Source organism: Pezoporus occidentalis, unplaced genomic scaffold (assembly GCF_034315485.1).
Source record: "Pezoporus occidentalis ecotype Australia unplaced genomic scaffold, CSIRO_AGI_Poc_V1 ctg131, whole genome shotgun sequence".
Lineage (NCBI taxonomy): Eukaryota > Metazoa > Chordata > Aves > Psittaciformes > Psittacidae > Pezoporus > Pezoporus occidentalis.
The window spans coordinates 1,130,967-1,145,912 of record NW_026913115.1 but is presented as its reverse complement, the minus strand read 5'-3'; the positions used below and the strand labels follow the sequence as shown (position 1 = coordinate 1,145,912).

The 14,946-nt window shown below is 45.2% G+C and overlaps 1 protein-coding gene across 4 annotated transcripts in view; it reads right to left on the bottom strand.

Moving 5' to 3' along the window:
• The window catches only part of SOX6 (SRY-box transcription factor 6), a 374,155-nt gene extending 361,470 nt beyond the window's left edge, over positions 1-12,685 (bottom strand). For 2 of the 4 annotated variants that reach the window (XM_062608903.1, XM_062608902.1), the window contains exon 1: positions 6,834-8,040. The gene's annotated coding sequence lies outside the window, so the exon portion shown is untranslated. Of the gene's footprint in view, positions 1-6,833; positions 8,041-8,068; positions 8,539-12,560 lie in introns of those variants that run through there. The other 2 variants (XM_062608907.1, XM_062608904.1) reach the window with 2 other exon arrangements.
• Between the last annotated feature and the right edge of the window lie 2,261 nt (positions 12,686-14,946).

Sequence of the window (14,946 nt, the reverse complement as noted above, 5' to 3'; positions counted from 1 at the left end):
CAATACTTTCACAGTAGAAACATCTGTTAAATATGAAGACTTCCTAAATGCTCCAACTAAATAGCTTTGGAGCATTAATGGATGGAGTCTCTGTAGAATGAGTATCTATGAGTAATGAGGAAATTTGCAGCACTAGCTGCCTCCCCCGCACTGGGACACTGACCAATACAGTTTATGAAGTAAACAATTCGACAGCAGCCTTTCTGGAAGAGCTCCTCACCAGGGCAATCTACTCAGAAATGAAAATCGCATTTATTCCAGAAAAGAGTATCCAGATAGGGAGAGCCCTACAGTATTTTATATTGATTTTCCCACATCAGTAGGTTCATGGTGTAATGTATTAATTCTTACATGGTGTGACAGTTAGCTGGAATGTGTAAACACATATTGTTTCATTAAAAATATAATGTTCCAGCACATGCACTTAATTTGTCATAAAAGTATGGTATGTAAGAAATCACACCATCTTCAATAAATCTAAAAAGACAGTGGCATTTTTGTTTCTAATACAAGATATTTCAAGCAAGTAGTAAAATTTCAGTGGTATATGGAAGGGGTCTCAGAGAAACACACAAAAAATACAACTATAAACAAGCCATCATTCTGGTAAGAGGAAATACAAACAACCAGAATAAAAATAGTTGATGCACAAAAGCCGTAATGAGGGGGTTGCTCAAAAAATAACTTCTACTTTGAATGGTTTGGATGAAATACAAATTATCCACAGAAAAGTGTGGACTGGCATAAATGTTTGTACAAAATTATAAGTGTATTTCTAGAAGTATGCAAGAGACAACCGCTTGCATGCGGCACAAGGTCCCAACAACGCTCTGCTTAAGCGCTAGTGCACAGAGTCCAAACCACTGCATTTTAATTACTATGCAGCCTCAGATACATTGCCTTTGATATGGAAATGTTCTTGTTCTCTCATCTTCACATACGGTCTCATGCACAGAAATCTTTATCTGATTCATAAAAAATAAACTAGAATCCAATCTCAACACCTGACCTCAGTGCTTAGAAGTTTTTTACTAAGCATGGTGTCACTATAAAAAGAATGGGTAATATTGGTGTAAAGTTAGATATTTGGAGCAATGATATGAAGGATTTGCAGTTAGGAATCAAATCAATACTGCACCTCTGAGGTTTCAGAGTTTCCTGTTGCCTTATGTCAGTCTACCAGTGACTGGAGAAACAACTGACTGCACACCTTTCTGTCTAGCTCAAGAAGAAAGAAAAAAAAATATTTAAATGACATCCTGTCTTACTGCTGATATAAAAGAAGCCACATAGCCATTCACTGTATGAAACAGGCTCTGAAATGTAATAAATCACCAATATCTAACTTTACAGCTTTTTTTATTTGTACATAACATTTTTGTGCATATTTTAAAGGTACATGCTACAACATTCACACCAGAAGAAGCAAAATGTTTCCCTAGCTTTACTTTATCAAGTATTTTTCTATACCTTACATTCATATGCTGCCTCTAAGAAGCCAAAAATATTTTGCTTTGACAAATTCTACTAGTCACTCAGAAAAAAAACATTAAATATTCAGACCTATTCAGATAATACCCCTAGCTCTACATAATTACATTTGCTTTTTATAAAGAATATGATCTGTGTAACCTCTCTATAGAAGATAATGACCCATCTGTGAATCATTTTGTTGCAGGTTATCTGTTTTTTATCACTTCTAGTACCTGTCTGTCCCTGATATGATACCCTTAAACACATTAACTTGAAGGGATGTTTCGCCTGACTTCAAAAAAAAAACATCGATTGACAGATATTCATTCTCCACTAGAAATGAATGAGTCTGATTAACCTCGTTTACCAGTATATCTAATTTTATATTACTCTTTCCAATTCACAAAGCTCAAGAAATATTTGATTATACTAATTTCCAAGCAGTGATTTTCAAACTTGGGATACTGTTTTCTTTCTTCTTAATTTAAGGAGACAAAACAATAAACAGAACTGATACGAGTATTTTAAAATATACAAGAGAAGGAAAGAAACGTCTATGAACTGATTCTTTTTTCTTTAAGAGAAAATCCATTTTTCAGGTTCCTGCTGTACTAATTGAAAGAGAATTATTTAAAACTTCACTGAATACTTGAATATATGATAGTGCATGTAGCAGTTTCACCAGTGCCAAAGAACTCTTGACTTTCTGAAAGACAGTAAACTAAAAATTGGCAGGAAACCTCTTACAATGATGTCACAAATATTTGTTATTGCCACAGATTAATGTTTTAAAAGAACACCTACTTCTGTGCTGAAAAGGTTTTGGGAACATGTAATTATCCAGTTTTATCACTGTAGAAATCGGCTGCTTTCCAGCAAACACAGAATCATAGAATAGTTAGGGTTGGAAAGGACCTTAAGATCATCTAGCTCCAACCCCCCTGCCGTGGGCAGGGACACCTTACGCTAAATCGTATCACCCACCCATTCTGAGCAGAACTACATCTAAATAAGCATATATGTATTTCATATAGGCATCACACTGGTCCAGTACACAACCTTTCTAATGACATATTTTACCATATTTTGCTGTTTTCACAATACGATGCTGTGGTCTGTAACGATACATCAATCGATACTGTGGGAGAACCATGTGTCTAAAAAAATTCAAATGGCTTATAAAAAATACAAGCAAATGCAGTTTCAGGGGTTAGGTAACAAGTCCCCTAAAATTCCTGTTCTTGCTGTTCTACCTAAGGAGAAAATAGAAAATTATGTAAATAAAATCACACAAAAAGCCACTGAAAAAGATGACTAGAAAACGGCTTCCTAAGGCACAAACTTGAAACGTGCACCTTTGTGTTTTGCTGCTACTTGACAGATAAGCTCTATCTGAACTACTGAATACAACATAACGCTGTACTTCTCTCACAGGTTCTGACATCATGCAGAAAAGTTTCAAAGTTCTGTCTTTGTGATTTAGTATATTAACTGAAATGTTTTAAAAATATGTCATTGTATCACTTCAGTTGATGTAGCTTCTATATACACAAACACCCCTATTACATAACTTTTAAAACGTTAGTCTTTACACAGAAACTCTGTCAAACCAGCCCGCAGATCTTTAAAGCCACACTATGGAAAAAGAAATATACATCACTCTGTTGTATGAGAGATAAAGGAAAGTGCATCATGGCTTCTCTTTCCCAAGTAATTTTAGTTCCATGAAATAAACAAATAAACAGATTGATGAAAGCCTTTTAAGTATGATCTATACACTTTTAAGGGGGAAATCAAACCAAGTGTGAAAGATTAATGGATATGCTTCCTGAAGTGGTATTTCCCAAGGTGATAAAAGCGCTTAGCAGATATAAGATGACTACAGAAACTTTCTAATGCTCACTGAGAAAAAATGTATTTCAGTTTGCTATCACCAGGCAAAGTTCGGGCCTTTATTAACAGAAGATATTCCAAGGCCTCTAAGAACTGCAAACATACAAGGATACTTTCAACTAAAAATACAATCAAAGATGCAAAAACCACGTCCAAAGGGATTTTTTTTTTTCCTCATTGAGTAAAAGAAGTTCAACTGGAAGTGACCACGAACAGTTGCTGGCCACATATTAAAAACCACTGGCTAGAGAACAAGCACTGGCAGTTCCCACTTGCGAACAAAATCAGACTGACAAGTGAAGGCAACTAATTTTGGACATCAGTTATTATCTTCTACAAGTCAGGCACTAGCAGCATTACGAAGGAAACTTATGGGCTCCACTTTGTTTCTCATCTTGTGTGTGTAAACCTAATAAGGAAAAAATGAAGCAGAATTACTTAAGTTCAGCAGAGAATCAGTACTGTGCAAGGAGAGACAGCCATCTGTCTCACTCCCTTTATGCTACGTGTTATACACATGGCACTAGTTTGCACCCTATGATCTAGCAGCAAAAGGAGCTAACTGAGCTCTGAAGAAGCCCAGCGAAGTCTCCCAACAGTACTGAAACAGCACTGAACTGTGAGGAAGAGAGAAAAAAATAATGTATTTAGCAGAGGATGAGAGAATGTAGACCAAAGAACCTCTTCCATTCTCACCACTGAATGAATTAAAGTTCTAGGGGAGGAGGCCGGAGTGAGCCAAACAAAAAGTATGACAGGAGAAAAGGAGCCAGGAATCGTAAATCCGGGGACAACGCGGGCAGACGCCAGCGGCCGGAGCCCGCGGCCCGGCGTCCCTCGGAGCCGCAGGGTCCCCCGGCGGCGGCCGCTCCTTCCCCGCTGGGCTACAGCTGCCCCCTCCCGCCACAGGGCGCGACCCTTCCGACAGCCGCCACGGCTCCGCGGGGCGCGGAGGGCCGCCCCCCCCCGTTCCCCTACCGCCCCTGGAAGAGAACTGCCGGCGAGAGTCGCGCCGGGGGCCGGGGCGTTGCGGCGGGTCAGCCCTGCGGGTCCCCCACTGCCCCAGCCGGCGGCGGTACCAGGGCACTCGCCCCTGCCCCGCAGCGCGGCCGGGGCAGAGCCGGGCAGGGCTGCACCCAGCCGGGCCCCGGCCCCCACGCCTTCCCCCTGCCATCCGCCGGCTGCGGGAGTCCGGCGGCGGCCAGGGAGGCGGCCCGGAGAGCGGTGCTCGGAGCGGTCCCCGGGGCTCACCTTCCCCTCCCCCCAGAGAAGCGCGCTTCGAAACGGTTTTGCAGGCGAGGCTGGCCAGGCTGAGCTTGGTGCATTGATTCCAAGTGCAGTGCCTGGTTTGGTTTCCGTATATTCTTTGGCTTTTAATAGCTAGCTGAGGAAAAAAGAAAGCATTATTGTTTTCTTTCTTTCCTTCTCTCATTGCCTATTCTAAATTTGACTCCAAAGTTTAACCAGTTGAATTGGCTAATTCTGAATACAGTCTATTGAGAGACCAGACACAGCAGTATATCCCTGTATAGCAATAGATACAATGTGCTGAATTGGCAGTCTAATTATAAATGTGGCATTTGGACCTCCTTTCAGACCCAGTGCCACCTTACCTTATGAGGGAACTTCAACTACAGCAACTGTTCAAAACAAAATGCCATTACAGGATCAGCTTCACCCAACCCTGGAATCAGCCAGGGGATTGTTTTACAAACAGCCTTTCTCACTTAACACAAGAATGTATTATAAGGAAAAGTTATGGATAGTGCAGAGTCTGAAGAAAACGCGCATGTAGTTTCTGCCAGGTGTCAAGCTACTTCAAACTCCAACATACTCCAAATGACCTCATTATTTTCTTTTAAATGTACTCACTATAAATAATTATTTCTTAGTTTTACTAGAATGAGCTGCTAGGTACGCTTGCTGTTTATATTCTGAGCATAGTGTGCATATAACATTGTGAGCGCAGAAACACGCAAAATATCCTGGCTCAAAACAAAAACCTGCAATAAGATCTTGCCAAAGAATCATGACCGTGCTGAAAAAAAGTTTTTTCAAGGCGTCTTTTTCCGGGGAAATATTTGTATATAATGGCAGACTACATGCACATATCTCACATTCATTCTTATTATTTACTTTATGGCATAATGGCTTAATTAAATGAGTGGGCACAAGCACGTCAATAAAACAAGTCAAGTCAAGTCGAAGTCTCAAAACAGGTTTCAATATTACTCCATTACACGAGTATAGAAAGGGAAATTCGTTAATTTTTGGACTTGAAACACAGGACTGGATAAAACTTCTGTCCTCTCGATCAGCACTGGAGATGGAAATACCAAGAATGTTAATACGAGGGTAAAAGAAAACAGTAGGAACAAAGTGCCACTCTTGTGCCGAAGGCTATTTGAATTAGCTTAATAAACATATACTTATCTGCAAACAGCAGGCGAAGATATATTACTTTATCACAGAAAGTTTTCACTGTCTATGTTTTGGGGAAACACCCCTCCGACAGCACTAATCTGCCGTCCCCAGGCTTCCACCAGGCTGATTTTCCCTTCAGCCCCCCCTCGCCACTCAGACACAACACTAATTGTCTTTGCACGTTGTCACTTACACTTCTTCCTGTCCGTAAAAAAAAACAACAGCAAAACACCAAACACCCACACACACCCCCGCACACCCCTGTGAAACGGGTCGCGGTAAGCAAAGACGGCAATCAAATCGATATGATCAGCGCCTGTGATTGACCTCAAGGCCCTGCTCTGCTGAAGCACACAACCCCTGCTGCACAGCGGGTTAACTGCTCGGCGCTGCTCCACACAACTCGGGCAGGGAGCTGGGGAGCTCTCTCTGAAGAGGAGCAGCCCTCTGGCAGCGTAGTCGCTAATGCATGCGTGGAAGTACCTGCTCACATCACGCCTATAACTCTGTCTCACATATGCACACACAGCCGCCGGTACACGCGTGCACGCATGACACGAGCGGGCTCGGCGGCCGCGCCGGTGCCCGCGCCTCCCTGGAGCAGGGCGAGCCGCGGAGGCACACACTCATTAGCTCCCACTGATGATTCCTTTCAGGATCATGAATGGAACAATTGTCAAAAGCTGCGGGAAAAAAAAACAAGCCCCAAGACTATTATACACAGACACAGCTTGTGTGCGCGCATGTGACAGTTGCAGGCAACCCAGATTTGTTCGTAAACTCTTCAGCATTATCCGATATCAAACATTAAATTGCTTATACGGTTTAAGAGGCTTCTTATCCCCCATCAAGACCCAAACACCTTCGAAGGTAGTGAAAGCAGGAGAACAAGCTCTCCACCAGACACACCTTGCCTTGCTTGTATCCTACAGCACCGTCTGTAAACAGCTGCGCTGGCTTGCTGCAACTGCCACTATTTTATTTTAAAATAATAATCATAATAACAATAGTAATAGTAAGCGAAATACTTCCTGAAAACTTACTTTGCATTTAGTTTAGGCACTATTCTTTTTTTCAGCTCTCAAAGGAAGCCGTTTTGTCCAGGTTAGGTATTGTCTACTTATGGATCAGCCTCTGGCTAAGGGTTTATTTTAATTTATGGCTTATGCATTCTTTTAAGGTCGATTTGCATGACCTCCGGCAAAGAGCTAAGGCAGCAAGAAATCCCAAGCCGAACGTTTCCACAAAGCAGCACACATCTTCCCTTCCCGGGTGTAAACAGAGCTCTCTGATGATGGACTGCTTTCTTTCCCCCGCCCTGTGTATCACAAATTAGGGTGCGATATCAATTTTAAAGTTTTCAGTATAACTTTATCCGAAGCCTCTGCCTGGCGAGATAAGGCGCCGGCCCGGAGCAGCAGCTCCCCGGACAGTGCCCCGCTGTGGCCAAAACCAGCGTTGCCGCCTCCCCGCCGGAGCTCTGCGTTTCTCCGGGCTCCGAGGCTGGCACTCGCTTGCGGCGAACTCCAAAGCACTTTACCCACCTCAAACTTAACGGGGAATCTAAAAGAGACACTGAACTTCCCTCGCCTCTTTCCACCTCGTGTCTTTTGGGGTTACCCGTGAAGCAAAACCCACGCGAGCACTCCAGAGTAATGACAGCAGCGCTCTGCTCGCAAAGATTTCAGATTTTAATTTTCCTCTCTCTCTTTCTCCCTCTCGTGTTAGTTCCTTACGTACAGTATCTTCCCGCACCATGTGTTCGCCTGCCGTGGGTGATCTTAAAATACAACACTGATCTGTCACTACATTTTAAAATAAACTCTACTCGGGAAGGATGAGAAAGTGTTGTGATTTCAAGGTACTGGGGTCCCTCAACGTCTCGGAAACCTCGGGATTCGAGCAGCCCCGGAAACTCGTACCGGGATGAGACTAGAACTACTTTTCCCTAAAGAAGAGGAAGAAAAAAAAAAAAGCCACCACCACCACCCTCGTGGTATAAAAGTAAATAATCGTGCAGGGGGAGGCGGAGGAAGGGGTGAATTCAACAATGGTAAAAGCTAAACAACAGATCTATCTCCGGTCGCTGCTGCTTCACTCAATTGCAACTAATAACCCATTAAAGACAGCGCAGGGGGAACCGGATTCTCTCCTGCAAAGCGACATAAATCCAGCGAAACCCCATTAAACCACCACCGCCACCGCCAAGCCACGCAGCACTACACACCACAGCAAACAACAGGTATACAACACAATAGGGCTTCTTTTTCCTGGTTACCTCCTCGGGATCCAGTGTGGCACAAAGCACTAGGAGAGCCTCCTTTTTTTTTTTTTTGCAACGCGCTTCGGTAATTTTCATTAAAAAAAAAAAAAAAAAAAGGGAAGGAGGTGAAAGGGGAAGAGAAGAAGGAATAAATGGGGAGCAATTCGGCAAAATAAAAATAAATTAACTAGAGTCTGCTGGTGTTTCTCCGGGCCATGGATGTGGTGCAGGATCCCGATCGTTAGAAGTTTGCGGATGGGTTGCCTGGAGATTTGGTTACAATCAGGTTCATTATTATTTTTTTTTTTTCCTCCTGAAACAAGTGAAGGCGATGGTTAACTGCTGTCAATCTTGGCAATCAATGTGAGCGGCCATGTCGTAAGTATTCAAAGCATTTCCCGTCGTGCAACATCAGAAAGTGAGTGGCCAGGGCATTGATCTGAGGAAGGCAAAAGGAGGCAGAGCTCCCCCGCCCAGACAGCACAGGCAAGATGAGACAACACGGGGGGGGAGGGAGGGAGAGAGAGAGAGAGAGAGAAAGAGAGAGAGAGAGAGAGACACTCGGAGCGAGCGGGGAAAGCAACAACTGCCGAGAAAGTGAGCACAAAACAGAAAGTGAAATCACCCCAGGCTGCCAGCCGCATCCCCGAGAAGCTATCACCACTCACATTGCTGTTAGACAAATGAAACCCTAAACCTCTCTCTTCTAATGACCACTGATTGCCCGGAGTGGTGAGGAAAGGTACTAGAAAGTTGTGCCGGGGAGGGGGTGCGAGGGCGGGGCGGCGAGGGCAGGCGGGGGCCGGAAAAGGAGAAGGGGGAGCGGGGCGGAGGGGGGGGGGGGGGGAAGCCGGGAGAGCCGCTTCGAGGGGCCGGGGCTGCGCTGGGTGGGCGGGGGGGAGCAGTAGCATGTTACCCGCCGGCCCTCCCTCCCTCCCTCCCTCCTTTCCCCGCCCGGCACGGCGCTTCCCGGGAGTGCGTGGGGAGGCACCCGCCACACAAGTCCTACCGGGACCCGGCTCCCAGATAATGGAAAGAAAAAAAAAGGGGGGGTGGGTAGCGGGAAAGAGACTATTCGCAGGACATGGGAAAGTCTGGAGGGGGAAGCGCGGAGGAAAGTACTCGGCGAGCGCTCACTGGCAGTTGATAAATGGGGCTCTGAGGAGCCCGATCCCATAGCTCCGTCAGGGTGAAAAAAAAAAAAAAAGAAAAGGAAAAAACACGAAAAAAAAAAAACCACAACAGATGACCAAATGAACTGTAAAGTGTAAATTACACTAGAAATAGGAGTCCAGCTACGGGGACCCAGGGGAGAGGAGCCACTCGGAGCCCACAAACTATTTAGAGATGCGTTCAACAGACAGGTAAAACGTGAGCACCGTTAAAAGGTAGACAGGTATGACTGTAGAAGAAAAACTGATTTAGGACGGACTGGAGCCGAAGTTGGGATTCTCGTGGTGAGAACGAGAGATTTTAGCAGCGGCAATATATAAATATCTCTCTCTCTGCCTACTGAATATCAGCTTGAATACCAGTTTAGGAACTCGCGCTCCCTTGGAAGTGCTATTGGGGGGGGGGGGGGGAGGAGGGATCTGGGAAGAAAAAGATAAAACTATAAGGAGCCGAGGAGAATATCAACCAGTGGCACAAAGTATTGCAAATCCAAGAAGTCTCTCTGCTGTAATTTTACATTCCAAAGGTAAACATAAAAGAGTGTTTCAAACTGTCAGGGGCCCTCAGGTCAGGTGGGCAAACAGTGCTGCGAAGCTAATGTCTCCCTCTTTTGATATTATTCACACCTAGGCTAAACTGTTGTTAAGATGGGAGTGCGGGAAGCAACCTCAAGCCCACAAAATGAGAGAGAGAGAGAAGTTGTTGATTCATCTCTGTATTTTTGGCACTTTCTCCCCATTTTCCAGAAGGCGCCTGGAACAGCTAGTAACAGAGAAACTTTTTAATTTTAAAATAGCTTCATAACTTAGAGGCCAAAAAAGAAGAGGAGAAAGCCTGATTCTGCTTTCCTCTTCTCTCTAGTAGAAATTTGCGGGATAGTTTAGACACAGAAGCATACTCAGCCCCACTGTGAATGAGCCTGGCTTCATAAGGGCGTGATGAAAACTGAGCATGGACGTGATGGCACAAGACTGATCTGATCTGGCTCTATTTCATTTTGTTAACATGCTGTAAAACTCCACACACTTCTGGAGTCGTGCACACTGCATCCTCTACCCTGCTATCCGAGGTATTATTGCCCCTCTCAAGTCGAGTCCAAGGAAAATGAGTTTTAAGTCAGAACCTCTTGGAGTAGTGGACCCATTTTAGACAGTATTTTGGGGAATTCCATTACATGAAAGGAGCAATCATGTCCTCCTATTCGGCAAGCAGCAAACAGCTTGAAACAGAACTTTGAAATTATCCAGTAAAGCTTTATCATCAAATTAGCTGGCCGAGGGCACAACAGCTGCTTTCTGTGCATTCTTTCAATTTTAATAAAGGATACTAAACCCCTGAATTTTGGAGATACGGCATAAATTGTAAGATTGTAAGTACTGAGTTTGTATTCACCTGCCTTCAGCTAATTCAGAGTATTCACCTTGCTGCAGTTATCTGGACTATGGATTTAACAACAGGAAATAGCTGCCTTTTCAGTTCTTGCTATGTCCATTTTCATCTTTAATTACAAGAATTCCCGTGACTGGTCACTAACACGTTCCTTGTAAGCTTAAGCCTGCTGCAAGTAAAAGAAACACCTTGACTTTTTGCGTAACTAGTAGCTTTGGCGCAGGAAAAGAAAGAGAACTCTGTAAAAAAAAGAGATGTAATCAGACTACAAGGATGAACTACCCTGGCCGAGCTTGCAACCCCATCAATTTATTACTGGAAGTTGTTTTTTTTTTCTTTCAATAAACAAACGGGAAAAAGGGGGGACAGAAGCCCCACAAACACTCCTCAAGATGTAGCGTCCTCCTTATTAAGTACGAGGCGGTAATGGGACAAGAGATAATTAAGGCGTCAAATAAATCTTACTGCCCACCTAGCTCTAAATCGGGGAGCATCTTGCTGCGCTCCCGCAAGCCCTCTGCAGCGAGTGACATTCGCTGGGGCAGAATACCGCGGAGACACATCCACGCTCCCAGGAGCAGCGCGAGTAGACACTCCAGCTTGTTGCTTCCCCTGTGTGATCAATTAAGTTACAGACGGAACACACAGCGCCAGAGATCTGTAACTTCTCCGCGGTAGAAGAGGGTTCATTGGGCATTGTATGTAAATGTACGGGTATGTGCGCTGCACAGGAATATTTGCGGTCCCCTCTGTCTGCATATGTGAACACCCCCCGTGTAGAAGCGTATACACGTGCCAAGAAACAAGAAAACGCTTTTACTTTTAGCATTATTATACGTTTAAAGCCCGCGTTTTAAACTACTTCCCTTGGTTTTGCTTCATTAAGGCTAAAAGCAGCCGGAGCAGGGAGCGCAAGCAGATGTTGGGATGGGATGCTGAACTGCTGTGGGTCCTTGCAGAGGGAAGGGATCGGAGGCGCTCAGTTCACGTCGGGGCACTTACCTGTTCATAGCTGTCACTGCATTTTTCGTCGTCTCTCATTAAATACGTTAAAGTAAAGCAACATTCAATAAGAGAAGCAACCTGTGTGTTGTTTTACTTGCCGCATCTTTAAGGTGATGAGCAAACCTAAACTCCCGTAGAGTTGGTGGAACAGTCTCGGAAGTCTTGATTTAAAGGGCAAGAAAGTCTACCCTAAAAGTCATTCATCCAGTTCTAAACTCCCCTCTCACCAGTTAATGCCGGACAATTAACAGGCATATTTATAAATTCCCTCTACTGACACTCCCCGACAATGAAGACTTTTTATAGGATTGTTAGAGATGTTGAGAGAAACTTTTGCAAAACAATCTACAGCATCTGAAAGAAAGCTAAAGGAAAAGAAGTTAAAGCCTGATCATCCGACTGGGAGAAAGTTTTGTTAGACTAGATGAAAGTACTGCACGTTTCTTCATAATCAAACCCATCAGCTGGTCCGAGTTCCCCTAGAATAAGAACCTCTGGCGATTTCCTCAAAATTTAGGGGAGGTTTACATTTTATAACGCCCAATGCTAAAGATCTGACTGAAAACAAAAACTCTGATTTCCTTACAGCAGCATCTGCCAACACAATGTATTGTCCTGGCAGAAAGAGGATCAAGGAGATTTTAATTTCATTTGAAACTGTGCCTCATCTTGATAAGGAGACAAAAAAGCCACAGCAACAACCTCCCCACTCCACCCCCCGTTCCAAAAAAAAAAAAAGGGGGGGGGGGGGAACTGAAAAAAAAAAAAAACCACATAAACTTTTACAAAGAAAATAAAAGCAAGCTCGGCATGAAAACCCCTTCCTGTCTCGGAAAGTTCATTTTAAACGTCCCTTCTGTAAATCTAAAGTGCAAACACCAGGATAAGGTAGTGTGTGGCTGGAATTTGCATGCTGATAAGAGAAGGCTGTTGTACTTACAGTGACAGAGGGCAGGCTGCGGAAGAAAAGCTGTTTGTGTTAGCCTGAGAGTCACCCAGGGCTGCAATGAGAGGAGAAGAGAGGAGTGGGAGTGCCAAGCTGGATACACCTTCACCGCATCTCATCACATCTGCCAGCCTCTCTCTCCCTCTCTCTTTCATTTCCACATTCCCTTTGTTCCTGGGGAAAAAAAAAAAAAAAAAAATATCTACACGTCACATCAGTCCCCAGATGCAGTCTACACCAAAGAAAAAAAAATGAATAATTCAATCAAACTGTGCATAGTCTCTAAGGCAATAAATCTATTGCACTTAAAGAAACGAAGGGTAATTACCGCTATAGAATTAGAATAAGGCCAGAGCGCGCAGGGATCCCAGGGTCTGTAAACTCCACGGTCAAATAAAGTTTCATTTATTTAATCCTTTGACAGCCCCAATGTAAACTAAAGGGGAGAATCAGAACTTACTCCGGTAGGATCTGAGAATGCTTGAAGTGAATGTTACAAAAGGAGAGCGCCCGTGATCTGTAACAATCATAATGCAAGGAAGTAGAAGTGTTTCACTGCATCACCTCCAGGGTCCGTTCCCCCCTCCCTAATGAAGAGCAGACCACGCTCCCACTTCCACCGGCTTCTGCTGCTTTCTGCAAGTGCAACGGGAATCGCTGGCAGCCAGCAGCCGCCTTACCTGCTCCTACATTGCCAATAAAGCCTGAAAAAAAACCTCAGGGCAACCGGCAGATTTGTTCCACGCTCTGGCGGAGAGAAGCCATGGGGTATTTGCACCGGCACCGATGGACTCGAAAAGCTGCCCCTGACTTCTGGATTTGAGCCGGGCTGAGTTTGGAGACTGCCTGCCGGGGGGCGGAGGGAGCGCGCTGGGGAGCAGATCACAGCTGGGCGGGCGGCGGCAGCAGTGCCGGAGCCCTTCACAGACCAGCCGAGGTAGGACGGAGGAGAGCCACACTTTGCCCTCTCCTACCCCTAACGTTACTCTCTCGGCTCGGAGGTAAGACTACTCTATATTGTGTTTATTCTCTCCGGGTAACTGAGGTCCCAGGGGCATGCTTCTGTGTTAATGAGGGCGGTGGCTCAGGGCTGGTTCTCAGATCGTTACACTCAAGTCAAATTGGAGTTTAACGTCGGCATCTGCTGCTTTACACTTTCCATCACATTCACTGTAAACTTCTGGGGGAGGAGAGACAAGGGAGAAAGAGAGGGAGAAACCAACCCCAGGTGAGAGCGTGCAGTTCAGATGACAGAGACTTTCGCCCTAATTCATCCGGTCATTGTGCCGGCCGGGAAGACTAAAACACCTTCCACTGACGTAGAACATCGCGCATCTCCTATACTTGAACCGCTTTAATGGACAGTTTTGATTTATCCAAAACATTAACGGAACTGTTATTCTAATAAAGGTAAACTACAAAAACACAGTTGCCTCTCCCGCTCACTTGGGCTTTGTTTATGTGCTTAAAACGCCACCGTGAGGCGAGTGCAAATAAAGCAGCGAGAGCAACCGCCTGCCAAGGAGCTCTCGGATTAGCACTTCGCAAAGCAAAACAAACAGCGTTTGCGGCAGCGCGAAAGTCATCGAAGAATCCGCTGCCGGCGAGAGCGGGGCCGGTGGTTCCACGCAGGAACGCCGCCCGGCAGTCTTCTCTGACCCGGGCGAGCACACGAACAGAAGGGTAGAACTTAAGGCGAATTTAGGGAGATGGGGATACACAAAGCAAGACCCCAACAGCGGTGTTTCCTTAGCAGTCTGCCCGGAGTCCCTCTTCCTCCTCTACCTTTCTCGTCAGCGCTGCGCGCAGCCTTCTCGGCCCGAAAAGGGACCCTGCGGATGCGGGAACGCTCCGCGGCCCCTCTTCCCCGGCACCGCGCCCCGCAAACGCATCCGTCCTTTCCGCTCAAGGGCAGCTTCCTCCGCGGGCGTGTGCCAGGGAGCGCTGCTGGCTCCTCTTCCCAGCTTCTTTGTGCCTCCTTCCCGGCCACAGTCAGGCCACTTGTACTGCCCAGGCTTTCCTGGAGGGTTTTGTGTCTCAAGTCTTTCAGATGATTTCGAGTCAGAGGCTGGGGTTTATGTTACACCCGAGTTTGTGGGGTTTTGGTTTTTGTTTTTGGTTGGTTGTTTTTGTTTTTGTTTTTGTTTTTTCCTTAATGTAAAGGAATGGAGAAAAAAAAAAAAAAAAAAAAAAGAAAAAAGACTAGCTTGTTATTACTCATGAACAGTACTTGGGGTCACACTGCTAAAAGTTGCTGGTAAGACTCAGTATGGTGAGTTTCTCAGGCACATTCCAGGCACGAAAAAAGCTATAGGGATGGATCAGCTTTAGGAGACAGATCCTGGCATATAGGGGCACAGTGCATCACAATACGCTGCTG